This window comes from Varroa jacobsoni, unplaced genomic scaffold (genome assembly GCF_002532875.2).
Source record: "Varroa jacobsoni isolate VJ856 unplaced genomic scaffold, vjacob_1.0 contig00310, whole genome shotgun sequence".
In the NCBI taxonomy this organism is placed as follows: domain Eukaryota; kingdom Metazoa; phylum Arthropoda; class Arachnida; order Mesostigmata; family Varroidae; genus Varroa; species Varroa jacobsoni.
Window position 1 is genome coordinate 143175 of NW_019214447.1, and position 24871 is coordinate 168045.

Here is a 24871-nt window from a genome sequence, read left to right on the forward strand (position 1 = left end):
AACGATTGAGAATCATTAATAGAATTCAGACTTGAAAGGTTTAGAAATTCATCAGAGAACCTCTTCTGAGAGAAGCCATTCTGTATACACCTGGATTTTTATATAGGAGTTAACAGCTATTCTGAAGAGCAAGACGTCAATCAGGTCATTCAAATAAGCTCCAATTATTGGTCCTTTCAGAACTTTTGCACGCATGCTCCCTCGAGCCTTTTCGCCTGCTCTTAGCCCGGACTTTAGTTTCGCTGGGCTTTTTTAGCCTGTAGCGTATTTGAACGATATTTAAGCGAGTTCATACTTACCAGTATCATTTGAGGCACGGTTAAGCGGAAAGCTAATAACCTTCGGATGGTTATTTACAAATCGAAAAAAGAAGACAACTAGTGAGCACTTATAGGTATATGTGATCGCGTCCAGTGATAATTATATTAGCTAAACATGAGCATTAGAGATGACACCTTTAACGCGTGCAAAGAAATCGTCCTTGCTAATTATTTGCCTTTGTTCCAGACTTAGCAACAATTTATAGGAAAAAGTTCGGAGTTCGATGCCTCATTCTGTAACTGACTGCAAGCGTCCATAACACGCTCGGAGCTGCTATATAGACAGATACGTCCAGGACTATATTATAGTGTAGTAGCTTTGCTCGTCTATATGGGTCGATTGGCGTCAACTCAACGCTTTACTTATTCAGTCTTTCTATCTGTGTCTCTTTCTAAGATTCGTTTTTGGCTACAGTCTCCTTTCGTCGTAGCAGCTACACCACCATTAATTAAGGCCATAAGACACGCGACAGGGTTTCAGCTACTTTTTTTAAGTATGTTATGACTTTAGCACCACCTAGATGGCGTATGCGCTTGTGTGTCCATCCGGTCCAGGCTATCCAACCTTCCAGTCGTTCGTTCCTTCGAGGTTTCTCTAGCGGACACTTCTACTATTACCCGCCTCGAAGGTGATCTTGTATCCATCGTTCTCGGCAGAAGTCGTGTAATGCTAGCGCTACACTTCACCTTCAGCGGTGGTTAGCGGAGCCTATATACCACAAACAATAATACGCACATAAACACATGTACAAGAGGACGTGGGCTAGCGCACGCGTACTCACAGTAACAACAACAACAACGACGGCAGCAAAAATGGTCCCAATCGTCGTCTTGCCCCGAACGCTGTCGGTGGTGAGGCTACCGGCGGTGAGCACGGTGCTGGGTTTGAGGCGACGCAGTATTTCGTCGAGTGACAAATATCCATTATACTACGCCGCAGAATCACCCTGTCCGTTAACGTTGCTACTGACGGCAGCCCCATCGTAAGAGGGTACTGGTTATATGTAGCTACCTCTACAACGGCGCACAAAACCAGGGGGCAGGGGACAGAAAGAGAAGCAGAATCCCGTAGCCAGACCGTTAAACTCATGACGACACATGCTCGTTCTCTTTCAGATGTCGTCAGCGGAATCTGTCAACTGTATCGGGACAGACGGAGTCAAGAACTACCGAGTGTAAATTTCAAATCTGTCACGTGCTTTGGTTTTCTGTCATTATTTTGAAAATTAGGAATGAACAGAAAAGCAGGTCTATCCATTCTAGGACAGTATAAAAAAATTAAAGGACGTCCTTTCTTTATTAATAATGGCTAATGTGTTTCTGTACAACTGTAATGATCGTGGGGCACCACGATTGTTTACAAGGTAGAAATCATTCTTTATTTCAATATATTTATTGCAGCGCAAGGACCTTGCTAAAAACAAAACTAAATCCTGTAAGCGAAAAAGCGGCAGAAGAAAGGGAACAAATGAAAGCCTAATTAAAGTTGACAAAAAGATAGATTCCCCTATATATATATATATATATATATATATTGTATATTGTAAAGACATAATTATTACTACACAATATGTATAAAATTTCGCAGCAACACGTGACGCCCCTTTGTTTCGGCACGGTGCCGATTGCATTCCTATCTATGCGCCTACTATATGACAACTAAAATCTTAATCCCCTCTATTTTTCTTCCCAAGCGCGCCTCAAAGCGTGGTTCCTACTTGCTATTGTTTGTCCATTTTTCTTATTACAGTCGACAGTTTAGGACGCTTTGCTTCTAAACGTTGTTGGTTGTTTGCGAATGGACACGCGGAAAAACTCACACATCGGTCCTATTCTTACCGTTCAGTAGCAATTACCTGTGAACACTAGAAGCAACGCGTAGTGCGGGCGTTCAGATAGATTGACGGGCGAAATTCGAAATTTCTACGGTAATGATTAGCGCCAACATACACACATGTGCCAATTCGCGCCATCACAGCCGCCCACCCGTCAAGCAGAGGCTTACCGCCGCCATCAGCAGCAGCAGGACGAACGTGAGCACGTGTTCAGAAAGGCGGCACGCATGCGCAGTTCTTTTTTTATACTGACACAAGTCCTATTGCGATCCGACTGTCGTTGTTTTTGTTGAAAACAGGCAAAGTCTGCAGTGACCACATGGCTGGCTGACTGACTAACGATTGGCCGTGTCGGGTGTCTGCCCCATCACATACAAACGGCGTCGCGCGCTACGGCGAACAGAGTAAAAGGACCGTCGGTGAATAAGCAGGCAGTGATTAGTGAGATTTTTGGGTGTAAGCTGTTTAACGGCGGTGACGTGCCGCCGAGTTTGTAGCCGTAACCGATCGCTAACGAAACTATGGGAATTAGCAAAATGGTGCTTGTGTGTATATCGAACGTAGAGTTCACCACGAACAACATCATTACTACCGAACACAGAAGCCCATAGGCCTACTCGTGTTAACAAAAGATATGGTCGTAGCTGCCAGCGTGTTTGTTTAGAGGCAGCACCGCGGAGCGACATCGATATGTTTGTTAAGGAAGCGAACAGTCTCTCCCGTACGGTTTGTTCACGGACGCCATTAAGGCTGCAAGTGATACGGTGACGCTTTATGCCTGCTGCGCACTCAGCCATGGCTGTCAAGGTAGCTTGCTCATTCGCTTATTATTCGTTGTCTGACGTCGAGGGCCATGGCCTTGTTCTCTCTCCGCTTGCGGTTGCATCGAGATATACGAGGCAAAAGAAATCTGCCAAAAGGGGGGAAAATGAGCTCTCGCAAACATTATCCAATGCTACAGAGAGACCCTGACGGAAAGCTTCCCTCAACTAATCGTATGCTTGTAACTAACGATTCAACGAGCCCACAACATTCGCAATGGAGCGTGAAACCTCGTATATGCGTTGTGTGCTTACTCCTCGCTCGCGCGCTTCTCACTGAGGCCGGAGACGCCAATTACGAATGCAGTCAAGGAACGGCAATATAAAGACAAATAGAGAACCAACGGCTGGTATCATTGAGCCGAGAGTGAACTCCGAAGGTTTCAAGGACAACGAATCGGCCAAATGCGCCATGTGGGGCGGTGGCATTCGTTAGATACGTGAAAAATCGAACCAAGAATAGGTACTTCGATAAGATGAGATGCTACGGCGAAAGAAATCATCTTAAGCAAAACAGCAATAGTCTGTAGCTGCAGTCGCAGAACCAGAGAACAAGCTTATAATCAAGGGCTAAGCACGGTTAGAGATAGGCGGTTAATTTCAATTTATCAATAATAGAAACAATGGTGTTTCACCTCCCCTGCCAGACGGCGGCATGCACGCCTGAACTCCCATCGGAGTTCTTTCCGCCGAAATCGTCTGCAATACAACAAAAACAAATACGCCAATAGTCGCTGAATTAACTATGGGAAAGCGCTAGTAGTCAGCCCCAATTTGATCCCAACAACATTGATTGCTACCTGTATAAACAGTGATCACAGATGTTCACGTATCGAGAAACGTTTCGGATAAACGTCCCATTTAATTATATGTCGCATGTTTCGCAAGGTCGTGTTGCAGTATAAAAATATAGTCGACCACGGACTCTGTAGAGCATTTCTCTTGTTAGTCTGGCCTCCGTTTTTCATATTACACTATATAAATAGTAAATGTAGCTTTATATAGAGTATGGCTGTAAGTGGATGCAACATAAAAGTCGTGCTGACACGTTCCTACATTTTACGCGAAACCAACCCCTCATCCATTTGGTACCATCAACCTAAAGTTTAAGGATTCCGATCGACAATCAAAGGTGAATCCTTTACACAATGAAAAAGAATATAGCAAATATATTTGGCACGTCTTGTCGCAGGCGTCCGCATGTTCACACCCTGCCTTCCTTTCTCGACTTATAGCTCACCTATATGTCGCTCATTGCAAGCAACCACAAAAAAAAAGCAAGAGTCTCACCGACATTCACAACTAACGAACGTTCCTACCCAAAAAAGATATATTCATGTTATAATTACAATGTTTTAGAAACCTGACTAGCTGATGAAACATTTTACCTCTTTGTCGAACAAGCACGTGGCTTATTCGTGGTACATGTGACCATAATCGAGACATGAGGTAAAATTACTTTTTTTTTTTTTTTTTTTTTTTCCATTAACTTGTGAACCGCGTCATTTCACACCTCTCTGGCTCTGCTTTTTTCTTTTTGTTAATTGCAACAGTGCCTGGTTCATGTTGTGGATCGTCTTTTCATCGGTAGGCCCATCGTGCCCCTAGAAGGCCGTCGAGCAACAACATCAGTCAGCTCGTAGCTCTAGCAAACAACAAGGGAAGCGAGCATATCGCCGTTCGTTGGTCGCCGTATACCGTACACGAACAACGCGCACTCTCCGTGTACACTTTCCAATCTTTACTGTAGACTGTGTAGCACACGTTTACTGTCCAGACATAAACAACGTGACTGAAACGCAGCGTCGACGATAATGGCAATCTATTGTTTAATAAGTTGTGTGGAGCAAGCAGGTAGCTGTGGTGCGGTCAGTTGTTCTGCTTAATCGAAAGCGTTTCTATATTTGTGTGCGACTTCCTTTCGCTCGTGCTAGTTCTGTTTGGACCTATTTTTATGCCTAGGTATATTTTTTTCTTTCTCGCACTTCGTGTGGCATCGAAGAGGTGCTTTTCTCTGCTGAGTCGGCTGTGATCGGCGCCGCCCACGTGGGATCTACGAGACGCAGTTGAAACAGCGGTTTAATTACGATGACTCAAATAGGCGATCAACTATAATAGCACTAATAATAATAACCATAACTCAGTTATTTAATCCAGTTTAACTTTAGGTGGGGTGCAGGATGCTATTGACAGACACAGTAGGAACACACAGAGAACTTGGACGTCGGCTTTGGCCACCAGAGCTATTTACCCTTTGATGCAACTAAATAATGATAGTGTCGACCAGTGGCATTTCTATTGGACCTAGTAGCCACCTCTATGGCTAGGAGCTAGTCAAAATGCAACAACAGCATAGTTGTCTTCGAGTTGATCGTCCTTCTTTTTACGCACACTCCTTCGGTGGAAAAAAGCTATCCTTAGGTTAACATCTAGCCTCAGCCACCATTTCTGTCCTATCAGATTTTTTCGCTTCTTTTATTTTTTCCCTCTCAAGTTTTATAGCTCAAAGCACAATTGCGTCATTGTTAGTAATAGCAATATTACTATCTAGCGTACGGATGACAGCGGTACGGACAGCTGTCTGGTAGCAACGACGACGACGACACGAACTTACACTAGTTCCATCGATGAGAAAACCTATTTGTAACGTCCACTTTCCTGTTTTCTATCTATTTCATTAAGTTTTAAAATGAATGTAGATTCTAACGAGCTGCTATACCTTTCCTAGGTAACTATACAATGAAGTACAATTATTTTACGTGCAGAAGTTGAAACTGATAAATTCTGCAACTATACAAGCCTAAAACGCATCAACTGGAGCAGTGGATATATGGGGACAGGCTTATTATTTATATACTATATATAAATATGAAAGTGAAAGAAACAGCGCAATTTTTTGAACAGTTTGATCTTCAGTGATGTGGGCATAGCATCTGTAGTAACACTCAGAGTGGTGCATAGGGAAAAAAAAACTCGAATGAGAAGGAGATTACTCGGACGGACCAAGTTTCTGTCACGGGTAAGCCAGGTATGACGATGGGTGGTGAACATCGGCCTACATAAAGCACTGCTATACCCTTATGAGAACTAGTTCTATAGATAGTGGCTCTTAGAAGTATTCGGCCACTATATTAGTTTAAACAAGATCGTCTCAATGATAGAGCAAAAAGTAACCGACTAAAAAAACCTGTTCTTTGGTAAGCGACCATCACCAATGGTAAAGCCATAAAGTATTCAATATAAAACCTTATCCATTTAGTCGAGTGACGGCATTCATTATAATATATACTCATATATATATATATATACACAAGCATATAAAGCCAATTGTTCGTCGCACCTATATTGTCATTCGCTTGCTTGTTTGTTTGTCTCTAAAATCTGTATGTAATATCGTGCAGGGAAGAAAGATACAGCTTCCTCATATCTGACAAAATTCAATTTACAGGTTTATAGGTATCAGTGTATACATATCCTATCATCCGATTAAGCGAAATTAGCCCAAATTTCTTCTTCTTCTTCTTGGCAACATATCTGCCAACACACATGATTTTGGGGCTACTGCACGTGGGCCAGAAACGGAAACCCAGTACTGAATGACACAGTGCGTGCATCATCATTCCTGTAAACCGTCAGACTTATTCTGATGGCACGCTACGACTTATTGACAAGCGCCTAGGCGAAAAGAAAGTAGCTCTTAGACAGTGTTATGACTGTCTCTTGTTGGCGATTACTTGCTGCTATGGGCCAGTTCTTATTATTACCGCGCTAGAGTTCTAATGATTTTATTCATTAAAATTATCAGGCAACATGTACAGGTAAAGAACCATACATGTGTATATATATGTATATAAGCAATATATATATAAGCAGCGACTTCTGAGACACGAGCAGTATCACTGAAGTTGGCCTTGGCTATGATCATATGCGGAAAAATAAGACACTAAAACCTTAATAAATCATTTAAGAACACTGCATTTAAAAAAAAAAGTATAATTATTTATCTACCCCTTTACTACGTGTGTTGTGCACTATCCACTGAATTGGTTTCTATCTTAGGTGTCCGTTTCGTATAAATAGCTGGTGTCTCATTCGACGATAAACCTGCTACATGGCCGTGTCACATCTACCGTGATAGCGGTGATAAATATGACGGCTCCTTGCAGCGGGGACCTTTTCTTGGCACTCTCATTGGCAGACTTAGATCCTATCTAGGACGCATTGGCCTGACTGCCTTACAAGTTCCCTTACAAGTGTTACGGTTCACGTTATATTAGTATGCATTGATATAATTAGTGATGATCCAGTATTTGCCCATGGATGAGTCGTCACGAAACACTGCCGTAGTAGTGTGATATTGTGGCGAAGTTGTTGTTTGGTAAAGTACAGCGGATGGTGCCAGCGGTCACGGTAGTCTGCGATATCACTGTATAATATTGACACAGGTGGGACGCCTTCTGCGATGGATGCCTGCACCGACTGGATCCCTAGCCCTTGGCCAGCTCTCTTGTGGCGTCCTCATCTTGATGAGTCATGGATAAGTACGCGACATGGAACCTCCAGCCCGTTTCGGCCGGCATGACGTGATCGCTACGATGCACCGCCACCAATGGCAGCGATGTTCGAGCCACCATCGTCCGAAAGAGCGGCCTTACTCAGCTGCGATGAACAACAGATCTTTAAAATGAATACTACTGTGCTAGGATAGATGCCGCTGTGTGCTTCGGCCGGCGTCTTCTTTGCATGACAATGTGCAAGTGAGTGTTCATCCGGTTTATGCGTGTTCAACACACAGGATCCGTAATTGAATTAGTGGAACATGAAGCAGCTAATACTGATGTCAGCAAAGGGAGCGACGATGAAAACAACCGAAATGTAACCGCTGAATAGGGAAAAGGCAGTTAGAATGGAAAAGAGAAAAAAGCGCTGGCCACTTTCGGTGGAGGTAACTAGCTACTCGGCTGGAACAGGCGACTCAATAAAACTCAGGTTGTCGCCTTGCTGGGCCGACAGAAAGTAGATACGAAGCTGAGATTAGCTTACGGTAGGTCAAGGCGCCGAGGCTGAGAGTAAAGTGCCTAAGTCGATCTGGACCAGTAAGGAGGGAGTCAGCAGATTGCTCCAAATATCTTCAAGCTTTACTTTCGCGCAGTTCACGACCCTTCAACTACGAGGACCCGCGGCTGGTTTATTTGCGTTAGCGCCATAAAGAATTTGTACGTGCAACGAAGAAAACGCACACAACCACGGTTTCTCCAGAAGTGCAAAATCAGCAACAGAAAAACAGGAAATAAATAATAGAGTTGATCGAGGAGATGACCAGACAATAACAACAGTTATATGTATGTATATATATATATTTATATATAATGAATAGTCTCAATGATGCAAAGCCAAGCGAACGATCATATATTTATTTGACTGGACCTTTCTGCATCTATTTAGGCTGCTCCATTTTAGCTAGTTCCTTACTTCTCTTACTCAAGACGAAAAAGGACCAAGCGCAGTTGCGGGAGGGGAAGAAAATAACAGAAAAGAGATATATGTTTCAATCGGCTCCCGCGATCAACTGTTGCTGTTGAGCCAATTTTGACTTAGTAGTTAGATGAACCGGTCACGTCAGCAGAACGTGTCTCATGTCATTGATATCACGATCACAAGCTTAAACTATAGAGTTGGATAGGGAGAATTCAAGTAGAAGACGGAGACTCTCGTAAACAAGCGAATCATACAGCCGCGGCTCTTTATCGTTGGCCGGGATTGATGCGCAATCAGTGTCTACTGCTTATCATCTTCAAGTGCTGTTTGATTTGGACAGGCGATAAATGGTAAAGTCGTCGGAGAGAAAGGCATAGAATAGGTAGTGATATGGATTGTCGACATCGATCCAAGTTGGATACTGTTAACCTAAACAAAAGTTTGTTGAATCATGTCAGTATATCTTAAAAGTATATGTCAAAAAAAAAAAGATCATATTGTCTCAGCAAAAATCTACGAGCTTACATTCCGTTTCGGGCATGTTTCTAGAATGAGTGCAAAGTGGAGAACGAGTTCCTATGCTTTCTCGGTCTTAGCGATATAACATGTATTTCTAATGCTCGTCGGCCTACAAGAGTCTAGAAGGTCGTTCGACTAGCACGATGATGGGTCGGAACGCAAGTGCCTCTGCGTGCATTGCTCCAGCCGACGCAAAATAATGTGCCGAAGGGCAGTTGGGCCGATTTGAAGAATGCGTCATGTGTCCTGTCACTCACTGAGTTAGCATGCGGACTGATATCAGCTAGCAGCGAACCCATAAAACCAATAAGCCACAAAGGCAATGATCATAACGCATATCTCTGAACGCCTGCATTAGTAACAGAAGTTTCTCTGGTCCTGTACTCCATATTCTAGTTAAGCTATTGTCCCATTAGTTTCACGTTTGCCTCTATTCACATGCATACATCAAAGTTAATACTAACAGATCCGGCTACCACTGCTGCTCGATGCGACAGCGAGATATGTAGGCCCATCGTACTATATCAATCCGGCGACGGTAGCGCTCCAGCGTCTGTCGAAGGTCTCACGAGGCAGTCGCTGCTGCCGGTGATCGACACCGACCACGGCGACGGCGATCGAGCCAAGCGAAGAGAGGTTCTTTTAAATGTAACGGCGGCAGCCGGCGGCACAGTAGTCGTAAGCTAAGGTTGTCGCCGACCGTTCTCTCGACGTGGCCTCGAGCCTCTGCAATACGCTGCCGTTATGCGGCCGGTTGTCAGACGGCAGCTCGAGTTGAACTATGTATAAGGTGGCGAGCTCACAGGTCATGCAGCGGTGCTAGAGGGATGGAGGCCCGATCGGTCGACCAGTAGAAACAGTAAACTATAACACCAGTGGCAGTAGTCGCCACTAGTCAATTCCAACTCTGCCGATAGCGATTGTCAGACAAGCGGCAGTGATGTCGAGTCGACCATTGTGTCTTATAGGCGTGCGGCATGTGTTTTCGTTGCTGGCAGGCGGTAAAACCAGCGAAATCGGCTACAGCATGATCTCGTGCGGCGGTAGCAGCCACAATAGGACAGCGCCAGAAAACGGAACGATCCTGAAGCAATGATCCTAGGCTAAACTAGGTTATATCGAATTGCCCGTCTTCATTCTTTATTTGGTCGAGCAGAGGCGAGCACAATATACAGAACTCTTTTTTTTTTAGTCTCAACGAAAGAAAAGAACAGAAGGAATAGATATTGAATTAGATTTTATGAAAAGTCCTTTGAGCCTCAAGACCATGTTATGTTAGCGGTTCATGTTTTACGTATATATACAAGTTAAACAAGTAAGGGGAGTTTGCTTCTCATTTAAGAGGCCAATTCACTTACAATGTAACTGGTAAGATACATAACAGTTGTACCTGAATATTGATCCCAAATGCCTAATGCAGCACGTACGTCACGATACGAATGTACGTCAAGTTAAAGCAAACGGATTCTTTGACCTCATGTCTACTCCAGTGCGTAGATGTATCCATGAGCCTAGTTTTCCAAATGTAGAACAGAGTTTCATTCCGGCTAATACGCCTTCTAGAGTCATACGCCCCCATTACACATACCGAATCATTATCTTCGTTGATACTGTGCTTCGAAGTTACTTTCGTTACAGGATTGTTCGTTAGCATCGAGTACGTGATTGATATACACAGATAAATCCTAGTAGTAGAGGTTACTACAATAGTAAGTTGAAAAATAAGTGGAACGCCAAGAGGTTCAGTGGAGTCCGGCGTCGCCGTTGCTCCATCGTTCCAATATGTCGCTCTGATTAGAGAAGAGAAATCGAAATCGTGACATGTTTTGTTTCGACGTACGGCCGCGCCATTTCGCCAAAAATCTGTACTCATTGTTAGAACGAGGCCGATTGTCCTGTTTACGATCCTGAGGATGCTCGTAGAGTAAACGCATGCACACATAATAGCCGTACTGATGATATACGATAATCGAGACCGTAGAAGATTTGCATTGGGACAATTCAAACTGATGCGCCTTGTAATACTCTTAGTCGCTGTCGTTTGTTCGTGCAGGCTCACGTGTGAGAAGGATGGTTTCTATAGGGCTCTTAAACAGGCTGGATGACGCAAACAAGAATGGATTAAAAAAAAGAATTGTAGTTACTCCTCTGTTATTCTATTTGGCGTAGATCGATAGCCGATTCTAAGATGGCCAGACAGATATTCTTGAAAAACACGGTATTATTTACTTTTTTTTTTTTTTTTTTTTTTCGCGACAAACAGCTTTAAGCTATCGGTGACAAGTGGCGCTTTCCAGGATAATCTGCCAAGTCCGTCCACCGTCTGCAAACGAAACGAAGAGTCTTTGTCTGATCAACTTTACCTTTTAAAGTAAATGATCTCAGCTGGAGCCATTGTGAAACCGTACAATAGCTGTTGCCGGGTTCTAAGCACCCTAGAACTCCAGGTTGGAAGACTGGGTCTGATTCCAAGCAACGGCCCGTTGATCAAGCAGGCCCAGCGAACCGCCGATTGCTATCTTTAATCGATGTGTTTTTCTGCTGTGTGGGGTAAATATTAGCTGTTTTCTTAATGGGCGCCGTCAACAGAAGTGATAGACGAAGTGGCCTCGTCATGTTAAGACCTGTGGGGAAGATTCTCTCAATTGAACTCTTCCGAAGTGAATAAAGTGGTCGAGCTGCTTTGATTTGTCACAGCAATGAAACGTCACCAACTTCCTCTGTATCAAGAACGCACCGTCATGGTACAACAACAGTCACACATACAACATCAACTTGTTTTGAATCACAATCTGATAACTGATGAAAAAACTGGATCGTAACCAGATAGGTAGTTCTTGTTAAATCTATTTATTTATGCTTTTTCTACGAACGCAAGCCTTCTAACTTTACTATGAGATATTTTTATGCATAAGTTTATTCTACGCTTATCTAATATTTAGTAGCAAACAGTCGTCCAAATAGAATCTCTTACTAACACTAAAAATATTTGGCAGTTTCTCGCCAGCACATGTGCGCAGCGACAGATCGTTCATTCAAACTCTCGAAGAAGTGCCTCAAACGATTAGGGAAGAACTATGCTTAGGGAATTCCGCGTAGAGGACGACAGCTGCTGTTTTTGGCAGTCTGATCAGGCGAGTATCGAGTGAAGTGTCACCTGCCGGCAGAGCGGTGCTTGAGACAGATGAGGTGCGAGCTAACTCACAAAGACAACAATAATGTTGGTAAGAAAAGCCGGGCAACATTTCCCTAATCGTTGCGGAAGCTCCCAAAAGATTTGCCTTTAGTAGTATGAATCATTCATAACCAAACTCCAAACAAAGATCTCGGCGTCTGCTTTCTACTAAATAGCGAGAAAAATTAAAATAGTTAACCAAGTGTTCTAGAAAGAATTTAGTTAATATTCACTGAAAGTTTTCGATTCCGTTCTTGATGGCCTCTCAGTTCTTGATGGCTTGATGACCGGAGGCTTATGGCCACCCTTTCGAGCTTTTTACATCCACTGCCTTCGTTCTACTCAGAAACTACCGTCTGACGTTCGCATACAAATCTATACATGTATTTATAGCCGTATATCTACACTCACAGGGAATAATACGCGGTCATTTTGTCTGTAAGAAGCTTTCTAAGCTTACACAAATTTGTGCTCTGGCGATCTTTGAACTCATCAGGCAGATACTGAAGTGTAAGTCTATTTTGCGCTTCATGTGTACACTCGATTTGTTTTCTCTCGTTTTCTACTGGCGTCTGTCGGCCTCTGTTGTGTTTTTGCGTCCTCGAACATCTTCATACGCTGGCCAACACAGGCACGGTCTACGCTCCAACTGCGATTGTATACTTAGCGATGATATGCGTAACGGCATGTCTGACTCGGCAGTTGTCGCGGTGGAGCCCCAAGTAATTTTGACAGTTGTTCACCGTCTGGTGGCTGACTGGCTGGCATGGCGCTATGTGTTGTGCTTTTACTTGACGGGTTCTGCCCTGTGCTTTGTCCTATGTCAGAAGTACTAGACACCCGCCAGTACCCAGAGCCTGCTGGCTCTCCACCTGGCCAAGCATGCGAAGCTCGTAGACGGCTCAATGGGCTGATTTCAGCTGCGGTTGTCACTTTTCGTTGCTCTTATGTATTCGTTTCGATGTTGAGTCACAGACACTACAGAGTATCGCAATACCAGCCGGACCGTGTCGGCTTCACTACTATTACCACTACCCATAGCCACCGCTGCCTCTTTACCGACTGTTTTTTTCATCTTCTTTATCATCGTCAACTGGACAAAAGCCCTCCCTCTCCCTCTGATTCCGCTACCTGCTGAGCACCTACTCGTTCCTGAGACTAACTGTTGCTGGCGCTGTTGTGTTGCTCGAGAAAAAGGCGAAAGGCTCGGAAAACACGGCGTTCGCTAGATAGCGAAGCACGTCGTCGAACACGAGCGCTGGCTTCATGAAAGTGAGCAAGAGCGAACGGGGTCGGACCGATATAGGTATTCTATACTCCCTTCGGCGACCGTCCGTAGGCTACACCGTTTACCCGATAACAACGTGCCATCGACCAGAAGCGGCAAAGGAAACGATCTACAAGGTTGGCCTGTTGTCTTTGCTGGCCTGTGGTCGTAGTCGTTGTTGTTGTTGTTGAGCAGCTAAATCTATCCGGCTTTGCTTTTGTTAGCTATTAAAGGCCTGCAACAAGCTGACGGAAAACAGGCACCTCATAGCGACGTACAGTGTCTATGATAGTACTGACTGTCGTAACTTTTGTAACCCTACATCTTTCTAGCTCTTTTCTCTTTTTTAGCTTCGGTCGACGATCTGCGCAACGGAGGTAGCGTCCAAGATCACTGCCTGTCGCCGTCGATTTCCTTGTCAGTTCCGTCAGTATCCGTCAAGGAGAATTGCTGCTGCTGCTGCTGCTGCTGCTGCTGCTGCGTCCTTTTTGTCTCCTCGGCAACGTTTATCTTTCGTGTCTCGTCGCTATTGCCCCCATTGTAACTTCACTCCTCGTGTACGATGTCGGTTTCCAATCTACCCGGACGGTCAGAACAATTTACTATCGCTTTTGGTAGCGCGCCTAGCATGTCTCTCTCCTTCGCTACAGACGTTTTGTCAACCTGTGACCCTGACCGGAACGTACGGCATGTCTGTTTATAAAATATCCATAAAAAAAAAAAAGACGTAACAAATACGAGCGGAAGTTCAGAGAGAAGCTCTAAAAAGTTCATGAAATGGAGAACTAATTGTGATGAAAAAGTAATCGAGACACACACCGAGGTCGGCTAGAATTTAATTGTTCGAACTGGATAGCTATGATATGATATTACGATTGGAGGTGCCGATACCTGTACATGAAAACGTGTACTTAGTGAAGACATTCAACGACCGATGGACAAAGCGGTCGTTACTTTCTGACAATTTAAATGAATTTTACTGGATATCGAATGGAGCGTCGAGCAAAGGCAATACACCCGGACCAGTCGGAGAAACATGGACGGCTACGATCTACCACAATAGCTATCTCCAGCTGAGCAGGGCATAACACCTTAACGAACTGATGGCGGTAAATACTCTATCTAACAAGTGTAACAGGTCAAGAAGCCTAATAACCTGAAAAACAGGATCTGGGTCGAACCAAAACAGGACACCTTTTGACTTCATAGACTTTAGCATCAGCCGCCTAATGTTTAACAAGATGGGCTCTTTTCTTACAACTATCGAGATTTCGATTCGGCTATTCGTATACGCACTCGGTGAGTGCTATTCACTCTTCGATGAAAAAGATTCGGAAAAGACTGTTAACGCTAACTGCCGTTTGCCCCAGTCCTCTCTAGTGCCAAGAAGAAAAGCTTGCGTTTATGTTAAACGTACTAAAATTGTCTGTATCAGCTGAACCTGGCCTAGGTTTATTCGTTAACAATACTTTCAGTGTCGCTTTGATACTCGAAGGAAAGCTGCGACGCTAGTGCTGAAAGCAAGACAGGTCGACACCGCTGCTCGGATAAGTTGGGAGCCTCCTGCGTGTCGAGATTGCTCTCACCGTTAGGCCAAACTCCTATTGCTGCACAGATGGTGCTTGTCTGTATATTGGTTTACCGGCGGGTCAATGTAAGTGACGCTTCTTCATTCACTGGGTGTCCAACCACCCCACTGGCCTAATACTATCGAATAGAAGAGAAAAGCTGATTAAGCGTCATCGCGTTACCGGGTATGTTATAATTTAGCTTGGTTTAAATTAAACCAGTGACAAATTCGACCCCATTAGGGTAGACCTACTAAAGGCCGATTCAATCGTGACAGACTGAATCTTATTTAAAAACTTATACTTGTCAAATAGGATTTCTCAAAAGCGAACACTTGGTGTATTTTTAGCCTTTTCAGTCGTTTTCTTCTTTTGTTAAGAGCGGCAAATAGGTGGCTCGATCTTGTTAGATCGACTTATACAGTAGACTTTACTATCTCGTTCTAGTTTTGTTAAACCTTGCAATATAATTTGTAAATTTATAGTTCTTTTCTATTACACTCGAGTATTTATTTTTAAGAAAATTTTTAAACTCTGTATTAGCGCCACCCAACCAGGTCGCTTCTGCTAGCTAGCAGCACTACATAAGCTAGCGTTTTTCGTGAGCTTAGGTTTGCATTAACCATGTGCGCCAGCCTACCGACACAAATGGCAGCCTATCAGGTAAGGTGATTCTGTCTTCTGTTCATCTCTCCATACGGTGGTTTCTACAAAAAACTTCCTCTTTGCTGTAATGGTGAGAGACGACCAGGAAGGCTCCACTGCTTTTGAATCGTGATTTAGGCTATCGTCGTGCTTCTGAAACACTTGCTGCAGCTTCTTAAATATCCCGATCAGCCCGTCGAGGTAGGGCGTATTGTAAATAGTCGTCGACCAACCTCGGTTCTGTTGGACCTTCCAACATTTGCGGATCTGAGTCGAGCACACCGACCGCCGAAGTTGATCAAATCCCTCAAGAATCAGCCGCTCAACTCAATCCTCTATCCCGTGCTTGTTCTGCAATAGTAGCATGAAGTATCTGGCTGTGCCTATCGGGAAGGCCGTTTCATTCGTCCATCCGTCCGGTTCCATCCTTCAGCTACACTCATTCTTGAATATTGACTGGCCGCCTGATCGATTCTTGTTATGCGTGCGTTTGTGTGTGGAACTAGCCAGAAGCTCTGAACAAGTAGAACGCCAGAAACAGTCAGCGACAGGCTACGTTCTTCGCAGATTTAAGCCTGTAAACTGGCTGTCAGATACGGCACGGTGACGAAGTGCTGGAGTGCCGATATGTTGGTCGTCCTTCCCGAAGCAGGCGACGAAGTGAATAGTCCGGATGACTAGGCCGCAAAAAAGAGGGAGAAGTAATAACAAACAGACCATGTAGATAGGCAGGCAGGTCTGTCTGATCAGATACTACACCCCGCTGGTTGTTCAGTCCACCGGACAACCGCTAGAAGCCAAACGGCCGACCGATGCCGTCCTCGCTGTTGCAACTGCTGTTACTATTTCGGCGTTCATTGATTCTTTCGTTAACTCAGTTAGACTATACGAGTGCCACAGTCATCTTAGGCCCAGGTCTATCCAAACGCCGCTGCGAGTGTAGGTTTCTTGCGGAAATGAGTGGTCCTGCCACCGCTGCTCCTGCTGCTATGGCCGTCGTCATCGTCGCCTACAGCACTCAAAGCCATTGACGTAGCCAATGGTTCTTCTGTTAAGACAGCGACGTATAGTCAGTGAGGGCTTCTGCAGTAGTGGTTGTCGCATGCGTCTGGGCGGCTGTGTGTTTATGAGGTTCACTATGTATCTGTCTGTATGTGTGTGTGTGTATGAATGTGCGTTGTGCATGGATGAGTGTGATAGTATATATGCTTGCCCTACGGCTTCCTCTCTTTTCTTGCCTGCCCGCGCACGCTCTCATCGATCGGCTATTTAAAGCGTCATAATGAACAGAGGAGCAGCTGCAGCAGCAGCGCGAGGCCTCCTGCTGCTTGCCAGCTTGTCTGTGATGTCGCATGAAGAGAAAAGACAAACAAGACACCAACCAGGACAAAGTCAGCAACCAGTAACCGTAGCCAAGTACTCCATAAGTAGGGTCTTCAACGGCCCCGGCCACTGAGTAGTTCGGCTGTCGTCTCCTTTCGAGAGGAACAAGCAGTGAGCGAATCGAGCGGACCTGAGGAAATACACTCTGCCTTGAACTGCACAAAGCTATACAGCTGTAGAAGCTGGTTGTCGCTAGAAAGAGCCAAAACAGCGCTGCCTCCCACCTTCCTTTCGTCGAGTGGGACAGGATTAGACCGTCTTCTCTTTCTCCTTGTTCTACTTTATCCTCTATCTAGGATCAGAAAATGGTGTACGTCATCGCGTGCGGCTGCTATTTCTATTTAAGACCCTTCTAACATTGCATAGTGTAGTGCTTGATCATTTTCTTCTTTTTGTCGTTGTGGAAGAGTTTGTTCAGACTATGCTCTTGTAACGTTTTTCGCTCCCGTTCGCTCTGTCGTTTGGTTTTACTTTTTCTGTTGCTGCTAGCATTGCTTATGGGCCGTAGCATCGTGTTATTTGTGGTCCTTGTTCGGAGATTTCCTAGACCCTGTCAAGAAAACCATGACCAGCAGGCACTGAGACCTGCCTCCTTACGCTAAGGTCCATGTACACAGTAGTCGCAGAAGCTGGCAGATAGAGCGTTAGCAGCGCCCAGCCGGGTGCAGTAACAGTTAAGACAGAGGGACTGATTCTATAGGGTTGTGCGCGACTGACCTTCTCTCAGTAGCGACAGTGGCAAGCCACCGGCCGTAAGTCGCAACTACTGCTTCCTCGTGCCAGCGGTTCTACCTTGGCTGCTGCCGCAGTCATCACTCCGAAAATTGCATTACGACGTGGCCTGTTTGCCAATCTGATCTCCGGGGTTCAGTCAGGTTTTATCTAGCGAGGCCTACGAGGAAAAGAAGTCACGGCGAACACTCACTGTCGGACAAAGGGCTCGGCACTGGACCCGCATCGAGCGGGCAACCGGAACCGGCCGCCAGCTGCTAAATGTCAAACACGCCTGTTTTACCTTTGCGAATGAACATCCTAGCAGGCAAAGTACCGTTCTCGACTGGTAGAAGTTTCCAGCGGAAGGACTGCCGGTAACGACCATTTGTTCATATAGAGCACAAACTGTTGCTGCCATTCTCTGATGCTTTTCATACCAATGAGCTGCTTCTGTAAAAAAACTGCTATCAATAAAAAGTCAAATATGTTATCTTCTACAAAAAGAAAAACACAAAACGCATAGAAACTATATCGTTTATCGTTGTTTGGTTCTTGGTAACACTTGAAAATAACCGTTGCTTACATACGGGTAATGCAAAAACTGGTCTACCAAGCTCTAGAAATGTTTGACAAAAGCATTTGCCTACCTACCTACCATGTTATTTTGTAGTGCCGATTTCGTGCTTTACACGTGTGTCGTCCGTGACGCGCACAGTTGGCTTGTACCATTCCGTGCTCGTTTTGTCTAGAAATTCCATCGAAACTAATCTACATCAATTTCGGTATATAAAACTTGATTCAACGTGAATCTCCATCGAATGATGCGACAAGTTACGCGTCACTACACGTTTATCGAAGTATATATACCCAGCGTGTATATATATATACATGTATACACGCTGGGTGAAGCCCGAGACACAATTGAATGTTTCAATCTGTTTCTATAACGACTATGGATTAGCATTTTCTTGTACAAAAGTAATAACAGCGGCAATCACAATCAGCAGTCTCTAGGTGTAATTTTATACACGTATTTTTGTAGGATGCCAGGTTTCGGATGTTCAATTGTGAGGTTTCACAATTATCACAGCACAAGTTTCTCAACTATAGGCAAGATTTTTCGCCCATATATTACTCAACGCACAAATTACTCAAGCTAGACTGAGGGAAAATAGAGACCTCAAAGACAATGCTTATTACTTTTACATCTGGCGGAACGCATTATCACCCTTCTAGATCGATTATACATGATATAGATAATATATACATCGTACATATGAAACCCACAGTTGCAGTACTTCATTGATGACATAAGGCTACCATTTGTTCATCACGTATATATGTTCACAGATAATCCTGTTCGCCCCCTTCGCGTATGAAATCTTTTTTCAAGGGTTTCCAGTATCAATTAATTAAGATTTGTCAATAGGAACATGTCCCATTTCGATGTTATTTCTATGAAAAATAGTTGCATACTAAACAGGACTTTACTTTGCAAGATGTCCCGATTTTTAGGCGTCTCGGAAAATCCGATACGTGCATGGGGGGGCATACGCGCACCGCAACTGACCAAGAGAGAAAGAGAGGAGTTGATTACGATCGACAAGTAGACCAATGGCAAAGACTTGGCTGATCCGCTTGCATTTTTAACAGCATAATTAATACTAGAATGGCTATTCTGCAGTCTGACAAGGGTTGCCATCTGCCAGTTTTGCCAGTCTGCTATTGCCTTGTAGAGCCGTTGTGGTTAGAACTCAATGGCGCAGTTCGCTACCAATAGATGCCAGCTTTTTTCCCGCTAGCATTCCGCTCGCGCCATTTGATAGCGTCATTCGATCGATCGATCGGCTTCAAAACGCTATTGCGATTCCCTTTTTGCTGTATGCGACGTAGAGCTTCGAACGTCAGTGACAGCCCGTTCGCGTGTAACGGCTGTGACCTTTCTTCCCCGAATACTATTTGGTTTAGTGCAGTGTATATGATAGCGAATTTGGGCAAGCAGTCATTCGGGCGATGGGGCGATTTTTTTCGTACTTCAATAAACAGCTAGATCTCGATTATGATGATGACAATAGTGCTAAGAGAAGATCGCGCAAACACATTATAGAGCAAGTGAGTGTTCCAGCTCGTCCGGTTGTCGTAGCCCCTATTTCGGCTGGCCCTGCAGAAGGACTGCAGCTGTCACGGTTAAACGGTATGCTCAAAGCGAGCGATTAGTCGATCAACGGCATTGGATCAACCCACCGAAGCGTGTCTCTGCTTATTTTAAAGTCACTGTTTTCAGGCCATCTAAGAGAAGGAGGTTTATTGTTAGTAGTTTTGTCCTTGTCGGGCAACGGCCACCGGTTTGTTTGGCTGTTTGAAGTTCTTGTTTCTCAATGTTGTGCTGTTCACGCGGCATCGCCATCGGTCAGTAAACGCAGCAGCAGCAACAACAGTAGCAGCTATACGTACTAGTTAAAGCAAAAAGAACTTGAAAAAACAGCAGGCCAGTTTGTGACTTTGGTCCATGAAAGGCTCCTCCTTGGGCATGCTTTGCCTGGTCGGTATAGATTTTTAGCGGGGGAGGAAGAAGGGTCGGTGAAGGGCGAGGGACCGTGAGCACCGTCTTCCAGCCGCGACCGCCATCACGGTCGCCATCGTCGTCGCCACGCTGGAGACCAGTCTTCGGCTATCCTTGCCTTCCGCCCCGGTTAGTGCTACTGATCAACGCTGCCAGCCAGCCAGCCAGCCAGCGTGTAAGCCGCCAAACAGAAACTTCTGATTCCGCTGTTGCCGTCTGACCCTGGCTTCCTGTCACGGCCAGGGCTCTGTGTGCGTGGTAGACCAAGAGCACAACCCTCAACGCCACTAAGCCCAACGTTATATCACAGCCAAGCACGCTGCCATCGACGATGATGGAATAAAGGAGAGAATTTTCGGTTTCATTGACAGTAATAATTGTGCATTGTTGAGGCATACAAGGATGGATATAGTTGTCTGGCTGACAGTTTGCTGTGGTCGTCGACATTGCAGTGCTGCTGCTGCTGCTGCTGCCAATGCTGCCTCGACCGTCAGCGCTACCCGAGTAGCCATTCTTAGTGGTAACAGAAATCGTTCGCATTGATAGCTGCTAAATAACTAGCGCGAGCTGTCAGAGTAGCAATACTGAATGGAAGAATAGCGTCAGTGTTACCTGTAAATCCGTTCACCTTGATTAAGTAATAAAAGTAAGGTTGTTTTTTTTTCTCTGGGGGTGATTTGTGGCCCTGCGATGACTGCCAACATCAAGGAACTACCACATACAACACGCAGACCTGTAAACACAGTCGTGTCTGCGTATGTCAAGCGGTACCAAAGATTTCATAGTTGTTGCGAAATGATCCTGTGGAACGTCGACAGACATCTGTTCGTTCTTGTTAGACGATCTGACAGTTGCCTAACATCTTGCCACAAGGCTCTTTTTTGCTCTGGCCAAGACCTGCCGTATATGGTCTACGGTAGAAGAGACCCTCGTCGAGCAATTTTTATTGTGCCAGCCAGTTTTCCTGCTGTCGACTACGTCGAGTCAGCCACACGTACGGGCCGCCGTACACGCAACCGATACACGAAGCTGACTACCATGGAAGACAAGATTTGACAGTTTCGGCATCTAATATTAGAAGTATTGTCATCGGTAAGCCTGATTTAGACAGTAAAAAAATACGACAGTATAATTGAGGTAGCCATACATTTACTGCATCTAATTAACGTGGAAATTAAGGCCTATATGAAAGAAGCGTCAAATGTTTGATTGAAGATTGCTACTGGTTGACTGATAACTATCGGTTCGAGGTTATCTAGTAACAGTTAGAAGCCCCGTTGGCATTGCTGATGCCTCCGTTGTGGATAGGATTTTCGTCGTCGCAGCAATCGTAGTGGTTGTTACTGCTGTTCTTGTTGTGGCCGTCCGTCGTTGTTATCGCTTTAGTCAACCAGACGGCGACTCTCACTCGCCGTTCGGCACAACCTAGTAAACTAATTCGGTGCGCCGTAACGGCCTGACGTGAGATTATCGTAGCAAGTCAGTCCGCATCTCTGCTATTCTTTCTTTCCGACGAACCGTAAATAATCATAGACCCATCAAACAGGTTCGGGGGAGGAAAAAGGAATTTAAAAGGAGGCGGGCATGTCTCTAACTATCATGGCTTATTCACGTTCGCTGTACAACTGTATACACTGTTGTATACGCTAAACTGAACGCGGATTGCGATAAAGATGCAATCGCCCGGCTATCACCCTCATGAGCGTGTACGATGCGGCCGTGCTCGGCTGTCCGTGTACGGGTCTAGGCGTCCGTGGGTCCGTACGTTGCAGACTGACCACGTAGGCTCGCTTGAGCCGTCGATACGCACTGCAGTGATGTTCATAAATAGACATCGACGTTTCGCATTACCTTCATCGATCATCAAGCAGGCGGCAGCCCTTGTTACTGTTGTCTGAGTCCAACAAATTTGTACACTAGCGCCCTTCTCGCCGTTCTGTTGTGACTTTCGTAGAGCAGCTAAGTCTGTGGCCACCGGGATGGCTAAGCCGGAATAGTGGCAGTTTTATTAAATTATCACCTTCATAGTTACCAACAGCATCCCGTGCCATGCATAATACTCGCAGCAGCAACTACATTAACATATGTGACAGTAGATATAACCGCCGAGACGATCACCACAGCAAACATCCCTGTTGCCACCCTTGTTGTCGACCTCGATGCTTGTGTTGAGCTGCCCATAGCTGTCCACCCACCTACTCGTTGCGACGATACTTGCTTCCGGCCACTTTCTGCGTGATCGACGACCGTTCTAGGAGCCACTTTCGCCGTCGGTCCAAATCGGCACAAACTGGGGTGCATGCTTCATAGGCTAGCACTCTAGCTGACAGCATTCTAGCAATCTGCCAACTTCGATGACGACGACGACGGTTGCTATTGCTACCAGAGTAACTGGCGCTCGAGGACGTGTGCGCCTTCTGGTAGTTAGAAAGAAGGCGCTTCACACATCGTCTACTATGTCAAATAATGACGAAATTATAACTGGACTATCTGCTCATTATGTGTGGGAGGGAAGGACCATGAATTATAAAAGTAGCCTGCGGTAAGCTTAAAAACCAAGAAAGAACAAACAAAGACAGCCGACATCGGCTTCTGGTTGGAAACAAACTAACTAAATATCTACGTTCATTCAGAACAGATGACTTATGTTGGATGGCACCTCACGCCGTGACAATCTTCTCGGCCTCGAGCGTGATCCAGTATCGAGCTCTATGCGTCCCGCAGGACTAAGCCTCCAGTTCTGCCACCGAGGGTTGCGTGTAGCGGAAGCAATAACAATAGTACTAAGAACTGATGCTGTTTTAGATATCTTAGTTTGCTTCCATAGATACACTTGAGAACGATACGCACATTCAGATGGATGCCAAATTGTTCTTGTTCCGCGTGGTTCATTTTAATACAGTGGCCTAAGACATATTTTGAAACCAAGTATTGGCTTTGTTCCGCTTTATCCAATAGTTCTCTTGCGACAGTGTCGTTCGAGCGATTATGGTGACATACGACGAATTAAATCAAACGATATATTTTTGGCTAGGGAACTGGTCTAAAATCACGAGCCTTAGGCTCTATCCCCGCATGAAGTTTACTTAGTTTTCAAATCGCATAAGTCACTAATATTAGCATGCCTCGAAGTTACTAAAACGTTTGTATATAGCGTGAATGCATTTGGGTTTGAATTAAAGTATATGAATACGAGTATCTGTAAAGTGTACTTGGTTTTAAGTTTGCGTACAAAAACTTAAATCCCACTTACACAAACAGGGTCAGCTATCAAGGTAAATGCAATGGGCGATATATCCTTCGTAGAGAAATAGGTAAACAAATGTAAATATATTAATAGACATGATTTTCACGGTTGTGTCCGAGTGGCAATAGTCATATTTGAAAACTTCCGTTATTTTCTTTTTTACTCGATCCCCTGAAAGATTCAAACCTTAGGCCATGCTGCTGATCTGCCTGCGCGAGCCGGCCTATCCAATCCTGGGCTCGATAGCACCGTCGTCGGCGTCGACAGCTTCGGACAACACTGGTCGACTGTAGGCGCCAAACCTCAATGAACGACACCATCATACAACGCCGTCGGCCCTCTATCGCCGTTCGTTTTACTTTGAAAGCAACACAAATGCCGGTACACAACTGATATGGCCAGCGGCAAACTGTGCAAGATGTTTCCAGCCCATGCTTACTAACTGTAAATAACTTTAGCCACTTTTTGGTGCAAATAAATGAATAAAAACCAGCTTTTTGTTGTCAGTTAGTGTAGGGTGTACGATGCGCTGTGGCCGATGGCTTATTTTTGAAGAAAACTAATCTTCAAGTGCAAGTCTTGCTATACATCGTAGGCAGGTTTTCTGGGAAAGAATTGAAATAATACAGTTTCGTAACAAGCCACAAGTCGATTTAATTTATGAGAGGCAAACGGAATCCTAACTACCAGGGTTAAGAGGTTTTTAAGTGAGCGAATACACCAAGCCGACTGTGAACACGTAGATCGCTGGTCGGAGCGCATCCTAGTAAAAGATTTTTGTCTAACAATAGCCCCAACTTCGAAACAAATTGCGCTCCTGCCCCCTTCCCCCGCTAGGACCCGCGTCGTCTCGAGCTCTCCTGTCAGTCAACCCCAATCGTCGTGTCGTTTAATTACGTTACGATACCAGCCGATCGTGACTCGGCGGTGTCTGATGACATTTCTCGGAAGAGAATGCGAGAATCGATCGCGCCGAGCTTCTTAAACGCAGAGAGTAAGAAAGGCTAACAAGCGTCTAGTCTAGATAGAACGACACCAGCAAGGACGAGCAACTAACGAAAAGATGAGTCAACGCAGAGGAAAAAAACGGTAAGTTCGATATAATACAATAAAATCTTTCAGTATCTGCTCGAAACATCCGGATCGAGAAAGACTTCAACGGAAATTATCAGTTATTTGAAATATATTCTTTCTGTATATGTATATGATAATGAGAGGATAATTTTGCCGTGGCTTTGATTCACCGTAACAAACACGTTTTCATTTCGTTCAGAAAGACCGGTTACAGATTTTCAAGTATTGAATGAGTTTAGCCCTAACTTATTACGGTAGCGAT

At 44.9% G+C, this 24871-nt stretch overlaps 1 long non-coding RNA gene across 15 annotated transcripts; it reads left to right on the plus strand.

Moving 5' to 3' along the window:
- The first annotated feature begins 1906 nt into the window (after positions 1–1906).
- LOC111271070 (uncharacterized) lies at positions 1907–24027 on the plus strand. Of its 15 annotated transcripts, XR_002686635.2 has the most exons (3): positions 1908–4108; positions 4530–8318; positions 23714–24027. It is a non-coding gene; the product is annotated as an uncharacterized LOC111271070 (long non-coding RNA). The 15 variants fall into 15 exon arrangements; XR_015315169.1 differs by having other exon boundaries at positions 1907–8318; XR_015315171.1 differs by having other exon boundaries at positions 1907–7733.
- The last annotated feature ends 844 nt before the right edge of the window (positions 24028–24871 follow it).